The following is an 8,619-nucleotide window of genomic DNA, read 5'->3' as shown; positions in this document are numbered from 1 at the left end:
ACTCTATCTCACACACACAAAAAAGATGTCCAAATATAGACGAAGCAGACAAAGATTTCAAAGCAGTCATTATAAACATGCTCAAAAAACATTGTCTTAAAAAATTAAAAATACAAAAAGTATGATAGTTACACAACTACAAAATACATAAATATTCTTTAAAAATTAATTTTCTGTAGTTACTAAGTACAGCTGACTGAAAAATTCACTACAGGTGCTTAACTGAAGATAGGAACTGGCAGAAGAAATACTCAATACTCAGAGCAATAGAGATGATAAAATTAAAACAAAACAAAACAAAAAAACCAGAGAAACACACATTTTAAAAAAATAACAGAACCTTAAGTAAGAGACACCTTTAAGCAAACTTGAATATGCATAATGGGAATGCCAAATAGATAGAAAAGAGAGTAAAAATGGAACAAATTGTTAACAGGTTTAATGGATGAATTTTTTCCAATTTGATGGAAAATAGCAATATGCACAAACAAGAAGTCCAGCCATCCTCAAGCATGTTATCAATGCAAAGGGAGTGATACCTCGACAGATCATATTCAAACTCTTGAAAGCCAAAAATAAAATAAAGTCTTTAAATCAGTATGAAATAAAATACTCATCATATACAAAGGAATCCTAGTAAGAGCAACAGCTAACTTTTTAATCAGAAACAATGATTCTCAGAAGTCAATAGATTAATGTAGTCAACGTACTAGGAGAAAAATGTCAATCTACAACCCTATAGCCAGAAAAATTATCTTTCAGATTTAGTGAAAATGAAATGAAAATACCAAATGTGAATAAAAATTAAGATAATTTGTAGCTAGCACATTAGCTTTAGGATAAATATTGAAAGTTATTTCTAATACTGAAGTAAGTAATGCTAGAGAACAATTTGAATCTATTTGAAAAAGTAGGCAGCACCAGTAAAGAGTACTATGTAGGTAGATATAAAATACGGTATAATCATATTTTTATTCTTTGTTTTCTATGAGCCAAGTTACAACAATAAAAAATTACGTAAGACTGAAGCCATACAATTGTACTGTATGGTTTTATAACATATGAAGTTATGATATATAATAACAATACAGAGAAAGAGAAAATAAAGCTAAATTGGAGCAACGACATGACATCCGATAGTAACTTGAACCCAGAAGAAAATTTTAAGAGCTACAAATGATATATTTTATCCTTTATCTTCTATGATTTTTTAAGAAATATTTTCTTAAACTCAGCAGAGTTTTATTTTTTCATTTATTTTACCTGGAAAGTTATATTAGAAATAGCATCTGCCACTTAATAAAGACTAAAATTGTGGTTAGGATATATAATATAGTTATACTTGTACAGAAATAATAATTGATAAAATTATGTCATAATTTCAAAAGTAGTGATGATCAGTTTTAAATGTGAAATAGTCAAATCTATTATTTTGAGGAGTAGAAGGCTACATTTTAGAGGTCAAGTATATTAGTAAGATTCAATGTTAAATCAGTATATGTAAATAGTTCCAATTTTAAAAATATAATTTTATATATTTTAATACATTTTATATTAATTGATGTTACACATATACTATTGTGATCACAGCTTTTATTAGAATTTTAAAATCAATTATCCATAAACATGAACTCTGCTATTAATATCAGTAGATTGTTTAGTACAAAAGAGTTATATTTTTATTATACATTAATTTTGAAATGATGAGGGTTTATAATTTCTAGTTTACTTCAAGTGTAGTTTCACTTGACTTAAGATTCTATGTTCAGCATTAGTATATGTTTGATTTATAACAGTTTGCATGTAATCTTTTGATCTTTACAGAAATAGTAATAAATATATACAAAGAAAAATTAATTGATCTCATTCCATAATGAGCTAGGATATAACACTAGTAATAAAAAGCTTACTCATGTGAAGAAATGGGCATTCTTTTAGGCACCAATGTGCCATTTGTTGAATTTCTCAACTCATTGTCATTCTGGGTACTGTATATCTAAAAAGTTCAGGCCTTAATGTTAGACACATACAAATGCGCCCACACACACATACACACACACATAAAAGTGATATATACACAAGAATGTATACAGTGATGTCAGCAAGATCATGGAATAGGAAGTTCCAAACTCCCAACCTTTACACAGAAAGTTTAACTAGCAGCTATCCACAGACTAGAATGTTGTTTCGAAAACCCCGACACTTAGAAACAAGTCCGAGACACGCATATGGTCTGGAAAACTGAATAAAATCCAAATTAGAGAGTTAAAAAAATGGTCTCACTCTGACTGCATCTTCTCTTCCCCTCCTCCAAGTTGCCACAACACCAGACAAAGAGGATGTCCCTGGGTCCACAATTTCTGCAGGGAGAAAAGAGAACCAGAAACAGCCAATGTTTCTAGAATTCCAAGATGTTTGTAGGAAGCTCACTTTAGTCTCACTTCACAAAACAAACTAAGAGCAACTGCATGGCTACGCCACTCAGCGTCAAGAGGAAATAAAGGAGACAGAGTTAATAGTAGCAAGCACACACAGATCTTGGGGGTATCTTTGTGTTTCTGACAGTTATGGTGCCCTATCATAGATACCAGTCAATCTTTTAAGCCACTTGCAAAGCTAAGCTAGATGCTTTCAGAAGCACAGTGGAAGTTCAAACTAACTTGAGTTCTTAGACTGCTAGACTCTTCAGCCAACCTTAAAACCCACCACAATGATCTCTCACAAATAGGAGGACACCCATCTCCTCTCCTGTCAGAGAAACAAATGGGCTAGATTGGCTTGATGTAGGAAATCAAGCAGTGACTTCGCTCAGCTATCAAAGTCCACGAGACAACTATGCCCAGGAAAGAAGACTTCCACTTCCATTCATCTTAGAAAAGCATAGGAAATAGATTGGCTTGACAACCCAGGAATCAAGCAGAGGCTCCACTCAGTCAAAAATCCTGCCCAACAACTTTGCCTAGGCAGGGAGACTTCTATCTCTGTGCATTTTGAATAAAAATAAGGACTAGTCCTGCTTGGTCCCAGAAGTCAAGCAGCAGTTCCACTCAGCCAAAAAAGCTCACCCAATGGGCCCACCTATGCTGGAAATCTCCTACCTCTGTGGATGTTAGAGAAGTACAGGGCCTGGATGGATTTGACTCAGAAAGTCAAAGAGTAGCTCTACTCAGCCAAGAAGTGCACTGAACTCTGTTGAAGCAGGGAAATGTCTACCTCCACAAATTTTGGAAAAGCACAGGGGCTATACATACTAGACTTGGTAACTTAGTCATTCAAATCAGCCAAAGGCCCCCAAAAAACTCCACCCTAACAGGGAGACCATTTTAATTATGCATTTCTGAGGAACATAACCTCAGGCCCTGTCTGTCTTGAGCAGTGACTCCACCTAACTGTAGATCTCAGTCTGCAGTCCTGCCCAGCTGCAGATTCTAAAGCATGAAATTGGCCAGGGAATACATCTTGTTACTGGCCTGACCAGAAGCAATTACAGTACCCAACCAGCAGTTCTGCCTGATAGCACAGTCTAATCAACGGTCTCACCAGTCAACAGAGCTCAGCCACAAGCCCACCAACATGAGAGCAAAGGTAGTCACCCAGCCAACTAGAGAAATCTGAATATGCTCTGCCTGTCCAAAGTTGTTACTAGTTGATCCTTCCTAAATAATAGACTAAATTAAGTAGTAAAGGTTTATCTCTGAAAAGGGACACTTACAAGGGAAGTCCTCTTCTCAGATTTGTAGATGACAGTGCAAGGACACAAGAGTTAAAATAAATTCAAAATGCTAAAGGATAATAGGGACAGTAAAAGAGTAGAGTTGTTTCATGCAACGTCAAGTTGTTGTCTGTTTGAAATAGTCTATTATAAATATCATATCTTCTATGTAAGCCTCATGGTAAACACAAAGGAAAAATATTCATCAGAAACATAAAACGAAAATAGAAATGATTCAAAGCAAACTAAAGACATATATCAAACCACAAAGAAATACAACAAGGGAGGAAGTAAGAAATAACACATTTGTAAAACAACCAGTAAACAACAAACAAAAAGGCAACAGTGAGTCTTTACTTATTAATAATTACTTTGAATGTAAATGAATTAAATTATCCAATATAAAGATAGAGTGACTAAATGGATAAAAAAGCAAGATCTTCAGCACCATAGGAAAAGTATTAAAAAAAACCCCGGGGAGGAACCGTTACGGGAACTGAAGCTGCCGATTAAGCCTGATCAAGATGACAACCTCCCAAAAGCACCGAGACTTCGTGGCAGAGCCCATGGGGGAGAAGCCAGTGGGGAGCCTGGCTGGGATTGGTGAAGTCCTGGGCAAGAAGCTGGAGGAGAGGGGCTTTGACAAGGCCTATGTTGTCCTTGGCCAGTTTCTGGTGCTAAAGAAAGATGAAGATCTCTTCCGGGAATGGCTGAAGGACACGTGTGGCGCCAACGCCAAGCAGTCCCCGGACTGCTTCGGATGCCTTCGAGAGTGGTGCGACGCCTTCTTGTGATGCTCTCTGGGAAGCTCTCAATCCCCAGCCCTCATCCAGAGTTTGCAGCCGAGTAGGGACTCCTCCCCTGCCCTCTACGAAGGAAAAGATTGCTATTGTCGTACTCACCTCCGACGTACTCCAGGGTCGTTTGGGAGTTTTCTCCCCTAACCATTTCAACTTTTTTGGATTCTCGCTCTTGCATGCCTCCCCCGCCCTTTTTCCCTTGCCAGTTCCCTGGTGAGAGTTACCAGCTTTCCTGAATGGATTCCTGGCCCCGTCCCTCACCCCCCACCCTCACTTTCAGTCCGTTTGATACCATTTGGCTCCTTTTTGGGCAGGACAGTCACTGTCCTTGTAAAGTTTTTTAGATCAATAAAGTGAGTGGCTTTCCAAAAAAAAAAAAAAAAAACCCAAAATAGCAAAAACACAAACAAAACCAAAACCAAACCAAATCACAGGATCCAAATATACACTCACTAGCTACAAGAGACTTACTTTCCTTTTATGGACACACACAGATGGAAAGTGAAGAGATGAAAAAAGTTATTTTCTGCAAATGGAAACAAAAAAATAGAACTAACTATATTAATGTCAGAAAAAAAGGAAATTTAAAAAGAAAACATGAGACAAAGATATTATATAATGATAAATGGGTCAATTCATTAAGAGGATATAACAATTGTAAGTATACACATACCTTGGCACACCTAAATATATAAAGCAAATATTAATAGATCTGAAGAGAGAGAGAGAGATAGACTTCAGTACAGTAATAATGGAAAATTTTATCATCCCATTTTCAGCAATGGACATAATCTGACAGAAAGTTAATGAGGATATTTCGGACTGAAACATTTTAGACCGAACAGACTTAAAGACTATGGAATATCTCAACCAACAGCCAGCATGCATTCTTTCCATGTACAAAAAGATTATATATTATGGAACAAAACAAGCTTCAGCAAATTTAGGAAGATTAAACTTATATTAAGTGTCTTTTCCAACTGAAATGTTATAAAATGAGAAATCAGTAACAGGAAGAACTTGGAAAATTCATAAATGCATGGAAATTAATGAACGTGCTCTTGAACAGTTGAGAGTTCAATAAAGAAATTAAAAAGAAAATTTAAAAATGTCCTGAGAAAAACAAAAATAAAAACACAACATACCAAAACTTACATCGTACAGCAAAAGTAGTTCAAAGAAGACAGTTTATAGTTATAAATATCACATGAAAAAGAAGAAATATCTAAAATAAACAACCTAATATTAAACCTCAAACAACTAGAAGAACAAAATAATGAAGTCCAAATGTAGCAGAAGAAAGAAAATAATAAAGATCAGAATAGAAATAAGTAAAATAGAGACCACAGAATACAAAAGATCAGTACAATAAAAAATATCTTTTTAAAAGATAAGCAAAATAGATAAGTTTAGCTAGACAAATTAAGAAAAAGAAGACACAAATAAATAAAATAAAAAATAAAAAAATGAGATATTACAACTAATAACACAGAAATCATAAGACATTACCATCAACAATTATACATCAACCAATTGAATAAGCTTAAGGAAGTGAATAAATGTCCAGACATGGACAACTTACCAAGACTAAATCATGAGGAATTAGAATATATGAACAGACAAATGTCTATAAGAACATTCAGTCAGTAATACAACTACTCATCTCCCATCTAAAAAAAGCCTAAGACCTGATGGCTCCATGGCTGAATTCTACCACAAATTTAACAAATAATTAATACCAATTCTTCTGAAGCTCTTTCCAAAAATCAAGGATGGGGAATAATTCCAAACTATTTTTACAAAGATAACATTGCTTTGATACCAAAGTCAGAGAAGAACACTGTAAGAAAAGACAATACAGACCAATATTCTTGATGAACATAGATGTAAAAATCCTCAATTAAATACTAGCAAATTTAATCAACAACACATTAAAATCAATGCTCAAGGGGAATTTACTCTTGAGATACAAGTATGGTTCAAGCTACATAAATCAGTAAATGTGATACATCACAGTTTTAAAAAATAAAAGACAAAAAACATATTATTTAATTAGATATATAATAAGCATATGACAAAATTTAACATCCTTTCATAACAAAACTCTCAACAAATTAGATATGTTAGAAATGCACCTCATCACAATAAACGCCATATATGAGAAATCCACAGCTCACATTACACTTTACATGAAAAATTGAAAGTCTGTCCTGTAATATCTGGAATAAGGCAAGAATGCTCACATTTGCCACTTCTATTCAGCATAGGACTGGAAGTCCTTGTCTCAGCAATTCGGCAAGAAAAAACAGAAGGCATTCAAATCGGAAAAGAACAAGTTAAAATGTCACTGTTTGCTGATGACATAATTTTATATCTTAAAAACCAAAAAATTACAGCCAAACCTGTTAGCAGTAATAAACAAATACAGAAAATTTGCAGGATACAAAATCAACATACAATAATCAGAAGCATTTGTATACACTACCACCACCACCAACAACAAAATTCAGTAGATAAATCAAGAGAACAATCCTACAAACAGTAGTTACAATAAAATACTGACGAACAAATTTAACTAGTGGAGTGAAAAACACGTACAATAAAAACTATAAAAAATTGTAGAAAGAAATTGAGGAAGACAAATAAATAGATCAATATTCTGTGTTCACCAATTAAAACAATATTCTTTAAATGTTCATACTACATAAAGATACCTATAGATTCAATGCTATTACTATCAAAATTCCAATATCATTTTCACAAAAATAGAACAAAACAATCTTGAATTTCATATGGAACTGTTATCAAAACACCAGGGATTCCGTCTATGTTCTACTGCTTTAGGCATAGACAGCCAATCGTGGAGACAATGAGTTATTACCAGGGAAGAAGGCCTTAATTGGGTGCTGCAGCCAAGGAGATGGGATATAAACCTCAAATCCATCTGTTTGATGGACTAAAATAAAGAATTTAAATAGCAGGGAAGAAACGTGACCATATAGGGGAATTAGGGTTAAGAAAGAGGAATTGGTCAACAGGCAGCAGGTGGTCAGTCAGGCAATCAGGATGGGTGAGGGATCTGGCATCTCATTGTCCAGATGTTGTGATTTGTTGGTAAGTTTCAGTTCCTTGATACCATCTTGGAGCTCTGATGCTTGGTTTCCTGAGAAAGTAACTTACATAAGATAAATGTAACTTTCTCAAGTTTTAAGACTGAGTGGGTCAATTTCTATGTTTTTCCTGAAGAAATCATAAACATCAGTTTTATAGGATCGTTGGGCCAGTTGTAATACCACACACACACACACAAAAACAAAACAAAACAAAACAAAACAAAACACCCTGAATGGCCAAGGCAATCATGAGCAAAAACCAAAATCGGTGGTCTCACATTCTCTGATTTCAAACTGTACCACAAAGCTATAGTTATTAACAGTATGGTACTGGCAAAACAACAACAACAACAACAACAAAAATTACATTAGATATATCAATCGGTGGAACAGAATGGGGAGGCATGAAATGAACCAACATATGTACGATCAATTGATTTTCGACAAAGGTGAAAAGAATACACAGTGGCAAACGATAATCTTATCAATAAACAGTGGTAGGTTAACTGAATATCCACAAGCAGAAAATTGAAATTAAACCCTTATCTTACATCGCATACAAAGATAAACTAAAAATGGATTAAAGTCTGAAATTTAAGACCACAAACTGTACAGCTTCAAAAAATAAAAATAAAAAAGGGAAAATACTGTCGTGTTTGCTCAGGGTAATGATATGGATTTGACTTCAAAAATGTAGGTAACAAGCCTGGCGCGGTGGCTCACGCCTGTAATCCCAGCACTTTGGGAGGCAGAGGTGGGCAGATGATTAAGTCAGGAGATCCAGATGATCCTAGCTAACACGGTGAAACCCTGACTCTACTAAAAATACAAAAAAATTTGCCGGGCCTGGTGGTGGGCACCTGTAATCCCAGCTACTTGTGGGGCTGAGGCAGAAGAATGCTGGAGGCATCACGCTACCTGACTTCAAACTATACTACAAGGCTACAGTAACCAAAACAGCATGGTACTGGTACCAAAACAGAGATAGAGACCA

General features: G+C 35.1%; 1 pseudogene across 1 annotated transcript; it reads left to right on the top strand.

Moving 5' to 3' along the window:
• Nucleotides 1-4,193: 4,193 nt before the first annotated feature.
• Nucleotides 4,194-4,897, top strand: LOC105544891 (annotated as a pseudogene). The gene has a single exon (XR_001006837.1). The product of XR_001006837.1 is annotated as a barrier-to-autointegration factor pseudogene (transcript).
• The last annotated feature ends 3,722 nt before the right edge of the window (nucleotides 4,898-8,619 follow it).

This window comes from Mandrillus leucophaeus, unplaced genomic scaffold (genome assembly GCF_000951045.1).
Source record: "Mandrillus leucophaeus isolate KB7577 unplaced genomic scaffold, Mleu.le_1.0 Scaffold312, whole genome shotgun sequence".
Taxonomy (NCBI): domain Eukaryota; kingdom Metazoa; phylum Chordata; class Mammalia; order Primates; family Cercopithecidae; genus Mandrillus; species Mandrillus leucophaeus.
The sequence above is the reverse complement of the archived record's forward strand: the minus strand, read 5'-3'. Positions and strand labels throughout refer to the sequence as shown.